The sequence below is a fragment of the Mus musculus genome, chromosome 16 (assembly GCF_000001635.26).
Source record: "Mus musculus strain C57BL/6J chromosome 16, GRCm38.p6 C57BL/6J".
Lineage (NCBI taxonomy): Eukaryota > Metazoa > Chordata > Mammalia > Rodentia > Muridae > Mus > Mus musculus.
The window spans coordinates 14881306-14899526 of NC_000082.6; the positions used below are offsets into that span (position 1 = coordinate 14881306).

The window sequence follows — 18221 nt, forward strand, 5'->3', positions numbered from 1 at the left end:
GATCCTAAAAATTCCACCAGAGAAATCCTAAACCTGACAAAAGCTTCAATGAAGTAGCTGGATATAAAATTAACTCAAACAACTCAATGGCCTTTCTGTACACAAAGGATAAACAGGCTGAGAAAGAAATTAGGGAAACAACACCCTTCTCAATAGTCACAAATAATATAAAATACCTTGGCATGACTCTAACTAAGAAAGTGAAAGATCTGTATGATAAGAACTTCAAGTCTCTGAAGAAAGAAATTAAAGAAGATCTCAGAAGATGGAAAGAGCTCCCATGTTCATGGATTGGCAGGATCAATATAGTAAAATTGGCTATTTTGCCAAAAGCAATCTACAGATTCAATGCAATCCCCATCAAAATTCCAACTCAATTCTTCAACGAATTAGAAAGGGCAATCGGCAGATTCATCTGGAATAACAAAAAACCTAGGATAGCAAAAACTCTTCTCAAGGATAAAAGAACTTCTGGCGGAATCACCATGCCTGAGCTAAAGCTGTAATATAGAGCAATTGTGATAAAAACTGCATGGTACTGGTATAGCGACAGACAAGTAGACCAATGGAATAGAACTGAAGACCCAGAAATGAACCCACACACTTATGGTCACTTGATCTTTGACAAGGGAGCTAAAACCATCCAGTGGAAAAAAGACAGCATTTTCAACAAATGGTGCTGGCACAACTGGCGGTTATCATGTAGAAGAATGTGAATTGATCCATTCCTATCTCCTTGTACTAAGGTCAAATCTAAGTGGATTAAGGAACTCCACATAAAACCAGAGACACTGAAACTTATAGAGGAGCAATTAGAGAAAAGCCTCTAAGATATGGGTACAGGGGAAAAATTCCTGAATAGAACAGCAATGGCTTGTGCTGTAAGACCGAGAATTGACAAATGGGACCTCATAAAGTTGCAAAGTTTCTGCAAGGCAAAAGACACCGTCAATAAGACAAAAAGACCACCAACAGATTCAGAAAGGAGCTTTACCTATCCTAAATCAGATAGGGGACTAATATCCAATATATATAAAGAACTCAAGAAGGTGGACTCAAAAAAATGAAATAACCCCATTAAAAAATGGGGCTCAGAGCTGAACAAAGAATTCTCACATGAGGAATACCGAATGGCAGAGAAGCACCTGAAAAAATGTTCAACATCCTTAATCACCAGGGAAATGCAAATCAAAACAAACCTGAGATTCCACTTCACTCCAGTCAGAATGGCTAAGATCAAGAATTCAGGTGACAGCAGATGCTAGTGAGGATGTGGAGAAAGAGGAACACTCCTACAATGTTGGTGGGATTGCAGGCTTGTACAACCACTCTGGAAATCAGTCTGGCGGTTCCTCAGAAAATTGGACATAGTACTACCGGAGGATCCAGCAATACCTCTCCTGGGCATTTATCCAGAAGATGCCCCAACTGGTAAGAAGGACACATGCTCCACTATGTTCATAGCAGCCTTATTTATAATAGCCAGAAGCTGGAAAGAACCCAGATGCCCCTCAACAGAGGAATGGATACAGAAAATGTGGTACATTTACACAATGGAGTAGTACTCAGATATTAAAAAGAATGAATTTATGAAGTTCCTAGGCAAATGGTTGGTCCTGGAGGGCATCATCCTGAGTGAGGTAACCCAATCACAAAAGAACTCAAATGATATGTACTCACTGATAAGTGGATATTAGTCCAGGAACTTAGAATACCCAAGATATAAATTACAATTTGCAAAACACATGAAACCCAAGAAGAACGAAGACCAGTGTTGACACTTTGCCCCTTCTTAGCATTTGGAACAAAACACCCATGGAAGGAGTTACAGAGACAAGGTTTGGAGCTGTTACGAAAGGATGGACCATCTAGAGACTGCCATATCCAGGGATCCACCCCATAATCAGCCTCCAAACGCTGACACCATTGCATACACTACCAAGATTTTGCTGAAAGGACCCAGATATAGTTGTCTCTTGTGAGACTATGCCGGGGCCTAGCAAACACAGAAGTGGATGCTCACAGTCATCTATTGGATGGATCACAGAGCCCCCAATGGAGGAGCTAGAGAAAGCACCCAAGGAGCTAAAGGGATCTGCAACCCTAAAGGTGGAACAACAATATGAACTAACCAGTACCCCCTGCCCCCACCGAGCTTGTGTCTCTAGCTGCATATGAATCAGAAAATGGCCTAGTTGGCCATCAGTGGAAAGAGAGTCCCATTGGTCATGCAAACTTTATATGCCTAAGTACAGGGGAACGACAGGGCCAAGAAGTGGGAGTGGGTAGGTGGGGGAGTTGGTGGGGGAGCGGGTGGGGGACTTTTGGGATAGCATTGGAAATGTAAATGAAATAAATACCTAATTAAAAAAAAAGAAAAAAAAAGAAATGGTACTTTGGGGATATTGGCAATGCAGAAATATCAAATGTTCACCAACTGAGAGCGCCTTGAAGCATGGTGATTTGAAGACAGGACTCCAAAGAGGAGGAACAGACTAAGGTGTCAGAGTGTTCAGAGTCGACTTCATTCCCAAGTTTATACTGAATGCTGAGAAGAGTTCTAAGTTCCTGCTGTTCTTAGAACTCTGTGGGCTCTGTGGGCAATTGCAGAGTGGGTACAGAGTTGGGGGCTGGGAGCCGGATCAGGAGTCTTTCACCTCTGATCTTTTCACATCCATGGAGTCCATGTGTGCTTGACTCCAGTGTTCAGTTTTGTCCTCTCCACTCTAATCCACTCCATTTTTCATAAACGAGAGTCAGAAGAGTTAGAAACCCCTAATTTCAACTAGACTATTAATGACTGACATTTTCAAAACCCAGAAATATGACTGGTAGCAAGAAGGACCAATAAGTCCCAGCAATTCTTCTGTATCCACCCCTCACAGTATTGGAGTTACATGCCTGGCATTTTTACATAGGTCCTGGAATCTGAACTCAGATTCATGTTTATTCAGCAAGTGCTCTTAGCCCCTAAGCATGTTCTCTCCACTCTAACCCACACCATCTCTCATAAACTGAGAGTCAGAGGAGTCAGAAGACCCTAATTTTAAATAGACTATTAAAGACTTAGACATCCTCACAACCTAGAAATATGGCTGGCATCAAGAAGGAGCAGTAGAGGTGGTAGAGTTCTCCATGCAGATAATAAGGGCAACTCTTACTGGTTAAACCCGGTAATCGAAGAAGGACAAGGTGTGTGTGTATTCACAGATCTTCCTAAAAGCTCCAAACACCATAAAACTAGCCCCAGAGTAACATTCAGACACTAGCTTTTATAACTCTTTATTACTCACACCTTTCTTCCATCCTCAGTTCTGCAGATGCATTCCACTCCCATGAGCATGAGCCTCTGCAGCTTAGGATGACTAAGGACCAATGGCCTTCACCACCTATTGTGTGTATCTTGCACTCTCCTATGCCCTCCTAGGACCCCATTGCTAACATCCAGAAGTATGTCTATTTAGTGAATCTAAACCCAACAAAGTTGGCAGTGGTTATAAGTCTCAGAGTTGAAGTTAATATGGAGATATCCATATTCACAGAAACTATAATAGGATGGCCTTATCCTGACCATATGCAGTAGTCTTTGATGTGGCCTTTGGAGCCATATCTCCGCAGTTGCATAGTGTAAAATAGGATTTTTATCTTTAAATAATATCTACAAGTGTTCTAAAAATGAAAAGACAGTTACAAGTAGCAAGTCAAAGCTAAATTCTTGCTATGTATTTTGTTTCTAAAACCATGAGAAAAATGGAAAATGCTTTTAAGAGTTCCTGTGGTTAATGTGGTCAATGGTTTAGGCACATCTTAGTTTTCTGACGAAAGAGCAAAAAAATGTGCAGTCAAAGCTCAGAGGACATAGTAGTACTCAAATATGTTTTCTCTGTCTTCTCCTAGATGATGATGACATAAACTTTTGACTTTGTAAAGTCAGGAGCAAAACACAGATGGAAAAGGAAGAGGCCTTCTTACATAAAAAATGGACTTACTTAAGCACCATTCTTTAGGTAAGGTGTCTGCCTCTGGCTCCTAGGGGACCTGTGACTACTCACACCAGGTCTTGAAGGAGTCATGTCGGGCAGCAGAAGGTGGGACAAGTTATGTATTATCAGACCCTGTATCATCAGAGAAAAACTTGTCCCCACCTACTTGCCTACCAAGTCATCAAGCCATTAAAGGCTGAAAAGAAAGTGAAATATGACTCATTCAAGCTGAATATAACTCATACAGGGGATTGCCTGGTGTTCAGGGTGATGCCATTTACTGTAACCTGTTGGGACTAGGCCTGTCTGTCAGGCAGCTGTCTACCTTTGCCTTGGACAGGCATCAAGGAGACATGCCAGGCACACTCCAGCTTCATCTGCCACAGGGTGACTCAGACTTTTTTACCTGAGCCTCACCCTCTGACCCCTCCCAGCCCCTGTGCTCTGCTTCTTCACAACTCAGAATGCAAACAACTTGCTTAGAGCAAAGACAGGAGCAGGGGCAGGAAGGACAGCAAACAAAGGGAGGGGAAGACCAGGTACCAGGTAGTCTGAGAATTCTTAGAGCCATTCTTAGAGTATGTAAATATTTCTGTTATATGCCCTCAAGTCTAAATCACATGTCAAAAAAGGAAACAAATTTCTTCCCTTCTCCCTCTTCCTCTTCCCTTTTTTATTTTCCTTTCCCTTCTTCCTTTTTCTGGTATTTTCTTAGTGAATACTGGATGAGTGCTTACAGTATGCTTTTTCAACAACAAACTCTGAGCCAATTCTCAGGACGCATGAAAGCAGCCACTACACTGCAATGTGATGGCAATGTGAAGGGCAGTCAACCCTATGTGAGAAAAGAAGTGGTCCAGGACAGTGTCCTGAGATCTGAACCTACACAGACTGAGCACATAGCTGAGTAACTGTGTTTAGTAAATGAGGAAAAGAATAACAGAGTATGAAAAGAAGCCGAGTGTGTTCTTTGCACAACCACTGATCTAGGTATGGAGGTGTGGCAGGAAACAAAGTAAATCTTACCTTCAGCTTAAGTGGCTTTGACAGACATGGTACTTGGAGTCACTTTACAACTACCACAGAAATTAATTCTCAGAGCTGCTAGAAGTGGAATCATGAAGTATATTTTATTTAAGGTCTAACTTCATCATCATGCCTTTGAAGTCTTATTTTATGACTAACAATTTTTTATTCATTATACTTAGCTAAAATCTGGCTTATTTCCAAAATTTTATTTTATTTTATTTTTTCTCTTATGGATAAAATTACTAAGCATATTCTTATTCTGGAATTTTTATTTTTTCATTACTCTTGAGATGTACAATGATTGTTTTGAAGCAACTGTGCATTTATCTCATAAGAAGCTTTCATTGTTTTGTGAAGCCCTTGGACTGCTTTATACGCCCATCATCCTTCTTAACTTTGTCATATGCTAGTGGTACAGAATGGTGGCTTCTTGTTCTCTTGTTACAATTTTCTGCAATCATAGGGTTTTTACATTTGCATGCCATTTTTGGACTCTATAGTAAAATTTATTTGTTTGCTCTTTCATATACATGTAGTTAATTAAAACAAAACAAAAATCAAGTTTTAGGTTGGAGAGATGACTTAGTGGTTAAGAGCATTGTCTGTTCTTCCAGAGGTTCTGAGTTCAATTTCCAGCAACCACAGGGTGGCTCACAACCATCTATACTGGCATCTGATGTCCTCCTCTAGCTTGCAGGTATACATGCAAATAGAGCATTCATATACATACATAAATAAATAAATCTTAAAAACTATACAAAAATTCTCTTTCAGATTTAATGTAGATGAAATCCTGTTCTGTGTGAGTGTATTTGTGTACATTGAATGTGTGTGAGTCTGTATTTGTGTGAGCCTGTGTGCATGTGTATGTATGTATATATGCACATATGTTTCCTTTTGAACTTAGAACTTCTCATTTCTTCTTAAAAAGTCTTTACCAACTAAAAGACTAATATATTATTAGTCGGGGTTTTCTAGAGTAAGAGAACTCATAAAACTAAATGCACAGTTGCTTCAAAACAACCATTCTACATCCCAAGATGAATGGAATAATAAAAGACCAGAACAAGAATAATTTTAGCAAATTTATCCACAAAAGAGAATGTATTAGAAAGACTGAAAGTCTGTGGTTCAGATAATCCAACTGTGGCTGCTAATGAGCAGAATGTCCAAAAATCCAGTAGTTTTTCAGTCCATAAGGCCAGATGCCTCATGATATGCTGGAATTCTGGTGTAAGGGAAGGAACAGAACTGCTAATGATACTAGAGCAATCAGGCAAAGAGCAAAGCTTCCTTCTTCCATGTCCTTACACAGGCTTCCAGCAAAAAGCATGGGATGATCAGAGGTTGGTCTTTTCAGCTCAAAAGATTTGTATTAAAAGTGTGTCTTTTAATACAAATCTGGATTAGAAGTAGATCTGGATTAGAAGTAGATCTTCCCACTTCAAATTAGGCAAAAATCTCTCAAGGGGTGACACTCTATTTTGGGGTTTTAGGTAATTCCAGATGTAGTCAAATTGACAATCAAGAATAGCCATCACAATTCCACCCCCGTCAGTATGAACCACAGTCATATTCCCTTATGTTATGATTAAATTCCAGATAAAAATAATAACCAGGTATTGTTACACCCAAACATAATACAACTATCCCACATGAGTTTCATATACATTGTTTATTTAACCAGATCATAATTATGCCTAACAATATATCATACAACTACAAATGAACTAGAAATTTAAAATAGGTGGCAATGTTCCTTGAGGGGTATTCTTTTAGCATTTCAAACTTAAATGTTATAACTACTACTATTCTCTTAATGGATGTTATATCATATGATAAAGAAATTGAGGCAAGAAAACACAAATTTATTTTTAAACCCATTCTTAATAAAATATGAGGGAAACACTGGTGTTTTTAGCCTTAATTTTAACTATATTTTCTGCCAGTCCTTAGATAGTACTTATTATTACTTTGCTCTACTACCCATTCTGTATTTCCCCCACCCTCAGCAAGCATGTCAGTAGGTGTTGATTTTTTTTTAATAAAGAATGACCCATATGCTCATTCCTGCTGTCTGTGCACTTTGTCATCCTGCGTTAATTACAGAACTTTGTAGCACCAAGAGATGCCCTACAGTATCTTCTGCCTTCCATACTTAATATTTCTTACCTCCATTGTTAAAAAACAATCGAATTTCCCCGTGGTAATCTGGATTAATTACCACTCCTAACATTGTTATTCCTTTCTTGCCTGTCTAAGGATATCAGAAGGCTAGTGAGACCAGGAGGATGTTTGAGCTTCCAGTTCAGTGGAATGTTTGTTATGGCTCCTGGAAGTAGTGTTCCTCAATTTGGAACCAAAGCTGCAAGGCTGGCCAGCAGAAACTAAGATTATGGGAACAAAACAAAAAAAATTTCCTAATGGGTCACTATAAGTGATAATGAGAGGAACATGGAATTTTCCACTCCTTGATTCCTGGACCCATGGATCCTGACTATGGGAGAAATCACACTAAATGTTGGAAACTGATTCAAAGCATACATGACCTTCTGAAGAACCTGTCTCAGCCTGCCCAGCTGCTGCCACCTAATTGATTCCGTAACTGTATCTTCAAAAAGCCATTCCATTTTTTTTCTATCAGACTAGCTGCTTCAGGGGAGTGGCAAATACGATAAAAACTAGTGGATTCCATAATCATGAGCCCAATGTCAAACTTCTCTGTCTGTGAAGTGAGTTCCTTGGTCAGAAGCAATACTTTGTAGACTATCCGGACAGTAGATAAGGCATTCTGATGATGGTTTTGGCAGAAGCATTACATGTAGGAAACACAAAGGTAAAACTAGAATAAATGTTTACTCCACTAAGGACAATTTAGATCAGCAGGCAGCAGTAAGAACAACTGACCACACTAAGCCTGAGTTGACCATCTGAGACCTGAGAGCCCATCCCTTAGGATACATATCCAACAAAGCAACACCAATTCCAACAAGGCCTTGTTGTCAGTAAGATCTTAGCTATAGAGAACAGCAGAGTGACCATGAATACAGAGCAGGAGCTGTTCATAAACCTAGCTGATGAGAGCAGAGCAATGAAGTTTTATAAGGAGGCAGAAAGTAGAAGGTGTGGAGGAGTAAACATTATCAATAAGAACACATGGTTTGAGTACACAGTGGACAGATCGTGTGCCACATGATGAGATGCATGGCATGTCACCGCCAATGAGGAAGTTTAAAACTGACCAGAAGTAGGGCAGTGGGGCTGTCCCTTCATCCATTAATCCCAGAAAACCAAGAGATTAAAGCTGTACTCTGAGTAGGCACAGAACACAGTTACAGCAGACAGGTTTACATGCAGGCCACTCCCCCTGTAAGTGTCTGTCTATGACATGACAGACATATCAGAGAGAACATAGACTGACTGAAAAGAGTGTACAAAACTGAATTTGAAAAACAGTTGATTGCCTATGAAAATCAGCTGCATAAACCTACAAAGTGAGAAGGTTGGCTGCACCTAGGCAGGCTGTGAAGACAGAGCAATGTACTCATTCTGCATTCCTTTGCAGAAATAAATGCAAAGCCAAAGCCAGCCCTTAAAATAGAGTACACTGAAGATGCATCAATTCTTTTATGGTCCCATGAAGCCAAGAACAGTTGGACATCTGTGAAACTACTAGATTGTACCTAATTACTTTGGGAACAAATTATCTTACCAGGGTGGAAAAGGGGGGAGACTAGTCTTTGTCATATATTGTCATCTCTGTTATATAGGAGCATATTTTCAGAAGTAATATGGTAACAGTATCTTTCAGTAACCAAGAAGGAGAATATTCTCTTCTTTTAAATATACATGTATATAAACCTATTTGAGGGTCTTGGAAAATGAGAAAAAAAGCATATGTACTTGTGTGTAAAATATGAATTAACACACTGTAGTAGTTAGGGTTTCATTACTGTGAATAGACACCATGACCATGGCAACTCTAATAAAACAAAACATTTAATTGGGGCTAGCTTACAGTTTCAGAGGCTTAGTCCATTATCATTATGGTGGGAAGCATGACAGCATGCAGGCAGATATGGTGCTGGAGAAAGAGCCGAGAGTTATACATCCTGATCCTAAGGCAGCAGAAGACAGTGTGTCACACTGGGTATACCTGAAACACAGGAGACCTCAAAGCCCACCCCTACAGTGACACACTTTCTCCAACAAGGTCACACCTACTCCAGTAAGCCCCTTCCCCTAATAGTGCCATTCCCTATGAGCCAAGCATTCACACACATAAGTCTATAGGGGTCATATTTATTCAAACCACCACACACACAGTTCTAAATCTAAGAAAGTGACTTTTATTGTGTGTTAAATCCTGTAGTTTACAGTTTTAATCCTAGGTCCAGACCATTTTTCTGTCAGTGTCTTCATGCCAAATGACCTCATCAAGTCCTCCATACCACACTGGCTGTTTTTGTTTTTGGAAATAAGCACTGCTGTTTAAATGTTCAAAGTACATTGTTAAAAATGATGTTGCTTAAAACTAGAAGGACAGAATGAAGGGTGGAAAGCAGCTGTACCTGAGAATGCCTTGACATTCAAAGGTTGCTCAGTCTTAGGCCTGTGGAGAAAGCTGGTCTCTGAGAACTGCTGTGCTCCATATATGTTCCTACATCTCATAAGGAGAGACTTCATGAATCCTCTTCAATCTTCCATAAATGTCTGTTGCCTCTGATTGAAGTAAAGAAGCTAGTATTTCAGAGATTTTCCAGCTTTGTGGGAAAAGGAAAGAAGATTTAGAAGTGGTTGTGTGTTCAGTGAGAAATCCGGAGCCCACTGTATATCACAATGTACTAGCATTCAGATGTATGTTCACTGCTCACTTTTATAAACTAAGAAAATATTACAATTTCATGTTATTTTTATCAAACAAAGAACAATGAGCATGAAGTACATTTGCTGCTTCACTCTAACAGTCTTGAGTGGCAAGCTATCCATCCACTGTACAATTCCTGTTTAGTTGTTGTTTTTTCATGATGTTGGCAAAACTATAATGTCCAAGGAGCAGCACTACACTCTCTTTAGGCACAGATTCTCTTTCTAATTGAGCCTTGGAAGGACAAACTAATGGCTTGGGGTGGACCAGCTCAATGCAGAGTATGCCGGCTGACACTAATTTTACTGTTATCACATGGATTGAATATGCAGGAATATAAGATTGAAGACAATTATGTACAGGACTCATACATTTGTCACAAGATCTAAAGGGACATTTCAAGCACAACAGTTTTTCTCCAGAGCATCTCACTAAACTTGCTGTACCAGCCTCATATCCTTGTACTACAAGAGACACAGCTGTCAGCAGAAACTTTTCCCTTGCCATGTTGACAAGGCTTGACAGTTCTTATTTCTTATCATTCACTGGAAAAAAATGTTACCAAAAACACCACCAAATGAATAAAAAAGCCAACAAAGCTTTCAGTGACAGAACTATCAAGTTTTAGAAAGAAGCAACATTATAATGGACTTTTTTAATGCCTAAAATCACCACTGGCTATGATATCGTCTCAAGGCTAAGCCTCAGGCAGCAGGAAACAGTGTAGAAACTATCAATATGTAAGTATAAAATGCCTAAGCATGTGTGTGTGTGTGTGTGTGTGTGTGTGTGTGTGTGTGTGTGTGTGTGTGTGTATTGCTGCTAAGCCAGCTCAAAGTTTACAATTATGCAACTCTTTTTTACAGATCCCTTCCTCCTTTTGTTTCTATACAAATACAAACACACATGTTTACTATTTTTCAGTGGTTTTGACATATAAGCTATAGCAAAAATAGCTTTATGGATTTACACAAAGTTTTACAACGCCATCAATAACTGCTCATGACCCAATTATAAAAGTAAGATATAGCATTTGCAGATACTTGTTGAAGTAATGCCCTGTCTCTCAAAACCAAATCTTCTCTCAGCTTCTCTGGGCTGCCATATTAAGAAACACCATAAACATGGGTGGCTTATAACAACAGGAATTTATTTCTAAATATTCAGAGATACAAGACTGAGGTGATAGCAGATCCAGTTCCTGGGGAAAGCCAGCCTCCCCTTAATCATCAGCTGTCCTTTTGCTACATTAACATGGAGAAAAGAGACAAACTTCTCTGGGACTTCTTTTATTGAGACACAAAACCAAGGCTTGAGGCTTCTATATAAAGAGCAAATCGCCTCCCAGTGTTGCATCTTGAAATTTTGCCACAACCTTGAGGAATGGCTTTCAACCTATTTAAAGCATAGGCATTCAGACACTAATACCACGGAATTTGTCACAGTTTGTTTAGGTCCTAAGGCTTCATGCTGATCCTGGAAGGACTTCCTTATACTTGACGTGTACTCTCCAAAGCACATCATTATCTCCAGGATACTGAAGGGCCATTCTTGTGTTTCATCTTCATTCACACCATAGCATGTCTAAAAGAGATAACACAATAGTCTCAGGACTTGCTCACTGTTGCCAGACCACCCTAGTCAGACTGGGAAAATTACTCAGTAGACAAAGCAGCTTATATTCCCCAAATGTTACAAGAGCAAGTTTTAAATATAAAATATTGAAGACCTATGGCCAACAGGATGGTTCCTCATATGTACTGGTTAGGTAGGAGTGTCCTTAGCTACTCTGTGGTGCAATGTGTACGTTGGCTTTACAGGAGCCTCTTCTAGGGTCCTCTGCTCCTAGGCAACTCAGAGGTGTTTTATACTGGATGGCGCCATTGATACATGAGTTGCTCATCCCACATAGAAGTTCTACAGTTCTGCTCTCAACTCAACAGAATTTCTTTTCCAGAGCTCCTCTTTCCAGTCTGCCCTATGAGCAACAAAGGAAGACAGAACTTCTCAAAATGAATGGACTCCAGTTCTCCCAGGAGTCAGACAGTTTATAGAAATTTTAAGGGAAACATTCCAAGGACCCTTTCCCAGAATCCTTATGAACCAGACTTTTCTATGGCAGGGCTTGGAGACCTTTAATTTTCAAAATACCCCATGGGTGTTTCATTGATGCAGAGGACACAGGTTTCATTGGTTTCACCCATATGTTTGCCTCACATCATGAGGCAGGAACTGCCTCTAAACTCCCACTAATTTTCTCCAGGTACCTTGTCAGTCACACAGATAACCTGTAAGGATTTTCAGAATATTCATTTGGAATGTAGAGGGACCTCGTTTTTAAGTCTCAGGTAGTACGAAGATGTAAGCCTGTAGCCTTGTCCAAAGTTAGGACTCCAATGTACCCTGTGACAAACTGTCAGCTTTAGGAATTCTGGTCAGTGGGTCAGCAGGGAACCCCAGGACACTTGAATGAGATCTTGGAGACTAGAGACCTATAGCATGGTGAGTAGCTGTCTACTTGGGGATGAAAGATGTTGTCTATAATTAGCTCATATTCAAGAAGGCAGGGGCTTGTAGGCACACAGTTTTGTTTCATGTTATTAAATCTGCTTCTGGGGCAAAATAGAATTTTTAAGTCTATTTCACAAAGAACAACTTTTGCAACCAGGGATGTAGATGAAATCCATCTCCTTTTCCCCCTCTTTCCCTCCTTCTCCTCTCTTTCCCTTCCCTCCCTGTTCACTGCAAGTCTCTAAGGCCGAGATCATTATCCAGGCAAAAGAAAGAGTGTGTGTGCTGTGGCCTTCACAAGGAGGCCTGTGGGTTTGGGCCAGGAGCAGGAATTCCCCACACAGACAGCAAGTCGGCTGCTGGGGATGAACTCAGCAGCTCTACAGAAAGCCCCTCTGTTCTCAAGCACCAAGGTGCCTGAGTGGCGTGTTCTGGAGGCCACAGAAGGAGGAACTGTTTGAAAAGGGGTGTTTTTTTCCCTAGAATACACAGCGATCCTATTTCCTTAGGGGTGCTGTAAAAACTAGCCATGACTAGATTGCCAAATGTAGCTAAAAGTCAGCAAGGATATTTATCTCCTCAGGCTAAAGTTGTTGGGATGGATCTCTCAGACCAACTTTGAATACTCAATAAATCAAAATGAAAGATTAAAATAAGAAAGCATTTGCTAAGCATGTTTGGAAAGAGCACTTTTATATTGCTATTTTTTCTTGCTCTGTGATTTTACTGGCTTTTTAATCCAATAAGAAATGTGCATGCATTTGAGGTGGGAAACAAAAACAGAAAAGGAAAAAGGTAACCGATTCTTGGAGCTTTGACTCTCAAGAGATTTTCAGGTGAAAAGAATTCAATAGCTAAATCTAAACTCAGTTGTTTTTATTAAGTGTAAAACACAAACAAACAAAAACGGGAAACAATCCCTGAAGGGCCATGACTGATGATCAAAAAAAAAAAAAAAAAATCTACTGAATTGTATTCTTTGTTTCTCTTTCATTAAAATGTAAGGACTGATTTCCTGGGAAGCCCCATCAATAATGTTAACTACTATGAATATGTGTGAGCATGTGACTTGCTGGAATGCACAGGGAGACACTTCCCAGAGCCTGGTCTCTGGTGTGTAATGTGAAAGTGTCTTACTTGTTTAGAGAACAACATTGCACAACAAAGTTTAGGAGGCCCTTTATAGCTTAGAGGCTGTCTCTTGCTGTAGCTTGGCTTAACCTTCTGGACAGCCGCAAAGCCTCTGCTTCTGCTAAAACATACAACTGGGGGCTGGCTGCCTCTTCTGAGTCCAAATCAGACAAGCAAGTACTGCAGCTGTTCTTCTTATGGGTGGGGCTCCACCTACTTGCACATCCATAAGCCTACAGAGGACACAAGCATGCCAAGCAGTGTCTCTTAAAACTTTGCAGACTGAGCCATAACCTCAGTATCCAATGGCTATATTTGTAGATGACCTTTAATGGCATAATTAAGTTAAATGAGTTCATTAAGGTGGGTCTAAGTCAATATGACTGGATATGTCAACATGCCTTTGCTGGAAGACTTGAAAACACAAACACTTAACAAGGGGGATCATATGAAACACAGAGGTGATGAGAGGATGACCATCGGCAAGTCCAGGAGAGAAGACTCAGGTTGCATCAGCCTTGACAACACTTCCACCTTGGACTGCTAAACAATAGATTTCCAGCTGGCCCTCTGTGGTGGTAGCCAAAGAAGTTGATATAACTTTGAGCAATGCCTAGGATTCCTGCTCTCCAGTTTTAAACAAAAAAGGCAGTTCTGCTTTAGGCACAGATAAATCTGCCTCATTCTGGGATGGCAGTGAGGATACATTAAGTACCTAACATAAAATGTGGTAAAACACGCAAAGCAAGCAAACATGCTCATGAGCTTCAAGTGCATAAACACACAGCTGCTTTCAGATGACAGGACTCTGCTGTTCACTTGAGCATCTCTGCAAGGGAAAGCCTGCTTTCTAATACAAATAATAATGAAAGCCAAATCTGTACCTAAGCCAAGCAAGAAAAGCCTACAAGCCAGATTTGAGCAAGGTCTAGCTCTCAAATGACAGTGTATACATGTCTGTCGAAAACACTCAGCAATGGGGCATTTGGACATGGAAATAGAATACTTTCTTTACCTCAAAAGCTTTGTCTACATCCATCTTCCAAAGGAAACAGCTTCTCAGAGACTGCCAGCTGATAAGAAGTGGCAAGTGATAACTGAGACTTTCATGGTAAAATATAAATAGCTCCTAAGAATAAAAAGGCCAGGAAACTGTCTGGGGAATTATGTAGGCAAAAGTATGCCTTCCAAAACACACACTTACACTCATGCTCACACACACGCACACACCTCCAGGCACACATGTAATCTATATGGAAGAGGAAGCATCATCAACCCACTTAGAATGGAAACCGCAGTCTCTCCGTTATTGAGTCCTATCCTCTAGTTTGTAATACTGAGAAGGTTATGTGACTTCGCAATCCCTCAGCCTTGGTTTCCCAAATGTAAAATGTAAAATATTAAGTAGTATGTACTCAATAGGGTTGTTATCACAAAGACTAACTAGTTAAATGGTTAGTTAGTACAGACAACAAAGCCTAGCCTATGGCATTCACTAAATGGAGCTTGTTCTTTAAAACAAAGTATGAATAGGAGCAATAGAGAGAGGAACAGCGGGTACAAGTGATTTGAAAGCAGGATGGAAAAATTCGAAGAGGTTTTAATTGGGGCAGGGAGGAAAATAAATGCAGAAAAGGTAAGAGGGTAAAATAAAAGTAGTGATGTCTGAAAAAGTTATAAAGATCATCTATTTCATAAAATTATATATAATTCATATAACAAACATATAGTTCTAATGAAAATTTCCCAGTTTGGCTGGCAATGTCACCCCCTACCCCAAATAAAGTATCTAACAAAAATTCCAACGCCAGGCTTGTGAAGACCCCCTTCTCAAGAAACTACCAAACCATTCTAGATTTTTGCTTTTAGCCTTGTTGCTCACCCAGAAGTGACTGGTAAGTGCCTGTGGCTGAAGACACCACACCATTTAGACACAGAGCTCAGAGCATCCAAGCTGGATCTGGCTTGAAAGCTCCTCACTGAAGACTAGTCTTCATGGTACCAGAAGCCACCGTGCAATCTTCCAAGGAAGGGAAACACCGATAGTTTTATCCAGCTTTGGCGACTATGAACCATAATAACAAGAAGCATGGCATGATAGAGTTTACAGTAGTGACCTGCATACCTTAGTGGTAACCAATGACTTTTAATTGGACTTGAGATCAACAAGATCAAGCGATGTCTGGTACTAGGAAACCTAGCCAACTATCTAGGGCTGATGAAGTTGTAGATCTCGGAGAAGAATCCATAACCACCACTTGACTAAACCAGCATAATTCTTAATTACTTTCTAAATATTTACCCTTATGCCCACAGATTGAAAGCATTACAAACAACCATAACTGTCAAAATGCAGAGAACAAGAGACTGTGTGCTACCTAATCCCACCTGACATATGGACAACACAATTCTTCTTCTTAAGGTTTGGGAACTATTGTGAAAGATTGTAAGAAGTAGAGGAATAGGAAGTTTGCTGCAACCTCACTAGTACCAGGAAATTGGGTAGAATTCAAGACATGATTTACCTCCTGTTGAATGTGCTTTAAGTCGAATTAAACACCTGTTAATTACCATCAACATATGAATGCCACTTACTAAATCTTTATGGATTTCTTGCCATACATGATCATTGTGGCTCATGGGTGCTGCAGAGGAATAGGACTATGGATTGCTTCCCTCCTGTAGCAATTTTTATTTCCTGTTAGCCTGGAAGTCAGACTGTCTGCAGGGGTGGTGATGGTGATGGTTATGGATTAGATTCGGCTCTAGTCATCTGAGTCCTGTGTCCTATGTGAAATGTCTTCAGCAACAAGAGTTTACCTTCAACCTCTGAGGGATAACCAAGAGGAATGCCAATGTTCTATACTATTTTGGAAATTCCTTGGACTAACCTGCCAAACCAGTCTAAAGGAAATTTCTTATGTCTGGTACTGGAGCATTTATCAATATTTAATAGATAGATTATATCAATATTTAATAAGTAGAAATAAGGATATTTGTCCTTCTTTCTCCTGAATTGCTTTCATCTTCCTTCACCTGTTAGAGACCCTTATCATTTTTACATCTGCTTTTGTGGAGTCCCTAAAATAAGTAGCTAAAGCTTAAGCACAAATGTAGGAGAATCCATACTACCTCATGATCGGCCCTAGTTGTTTCTAACCTCATCAATCTTATGTATTCTTGAAGAAAGCACCCCATATAGGTAGTAAAGCTCTGCCAAAGTAGCTGCTCTTCCTAACTTGGCACCTCTTACCCACACTTTGCATCTGGCTCAGCCTTGTGACTTGAATAAGTAGAATGTGTCGGTCTCTGATGACATGGCTTCAAAGAGCTGCAGCATGCATTCAGGCTCTTTCTGCTATAAGAAAGACTTGAGCTTCCCTGGAGATGAAGGATGAGGGCCTCATGAAAGAAACCAACCTAAGTCAGTACAAGCCTTTAAGAGCTAAGTAGGCTCATTACCTCAATCCTGGAGGGATAAAACTGTACAACACATGGAATCTGGGACACTGCCCATGGAATTGAATGCTAAAACAGGCTGTGATTTTGAGCCTCAAGTTTCAGATTTTTTATTTTTTAGAATTAAGGTAGTGTCAGAATTTTTCTTTGATATGGGACCCTTCTCATGCTTTTTCAAACATGTCATGCCTGGACCTAACTCAGGGATTGGTCCAAGATCTTCTGTCTATGTTTTCTGCACAGATTTCTTTTGTATGGTCAGTGATCTGTGTGCCTGAGCTTTATGCAGCAGAGGTTGCCTTCCAGGGAAGCTTCCAATAACCCCTTTCCTTACTTCCCTGCCCAATGGCACTTGCTGTTGTAAAACATAGCCAATATGCTAACTTTGTTTATTCTCCATCACACGCAGCAGAATTCTGCAGGATTAGCTTCTAGTGACATACTATCAAGGACACGGACTAATAATATATTAAACTTTATTAGCTTAGAGAGTGTTGACTACAATAACAAAAAGACCCAAAGCAATAAGGTAGGCCATTTACAAAGAGCCAAGATGCATTTTCCAGATCTCAGCATACACAAACCTTATTTTCCATCCAAGTCTTCTAATATACTCTCTAAAATTAGGACTCAGGTGCCAGGAAATAGCCTTGTTTTGACTCCTGGGAAGGAGAAAAAGGACATTGCTTATTCACAGGGTGGAGAGGCACAACTGCCTCCCAATCTCTTGGTTATTTCTACTGATCAGGCTTTCTAAAGCTGTGATCTAGCTGGTTAGATGTGTACTCAGCTACATGACCATAACAAAAAAAAGATTTTGAGTACCAGCAAGTAATTTTGCCTTAATTGCTTACAAACAAATGTCTATTCCAGGAATAAGTACTATGAATTCACAATTAAAAGGAGAACTAAAAGATGCACTGCTTCTCTGATGTCCCTTGGGCTACACTAATACACATGATGGATCAGTTGTTGTGGTCCATAAATAGTAGTGAAAAAGCTCTATAGCATTAGAACATTGGCATGTGAAAGGGGACATAATCTTTACAAATTCAATACTTGATTGAAGCCCGGCTTTACAACTGCCTGGTTTGTTTGTGGACTAATCCATTAACTATTCTCACCATCTTCTTTTTCTTTAACAATCCCAAGATCTCTTCAGGAACTATGATGAGATGCCTGTTAAAAGTATACAGGAACTCAAAAAGCAATGGTAATGTTCTCTGAACCAATATGGTGAG

At 40.0% G+C, this 18221-nt stretch overlaps 1 long non-coding RNA gene across 1 annotated transcript in view; it reads right to left on the reverse strand.

Annotated features, from left to right (window-relative positions):
• Window positions 1–11161: 11161 nt before the first annotated feature.
• Window positions 11162–18221, reverse strand: part of Gm33696 — a 48417-nt gene continuing 41357 nt past the window's right edge. The window contains exon 3 of the long non-coding RNA XR_384708.4: window positions 11162–11463. This is a non-coding gene — a long non-coding RNA (predicted gene, 33696). The remainder of the gene's footprint in view (window positions 11464–18221) is intronic.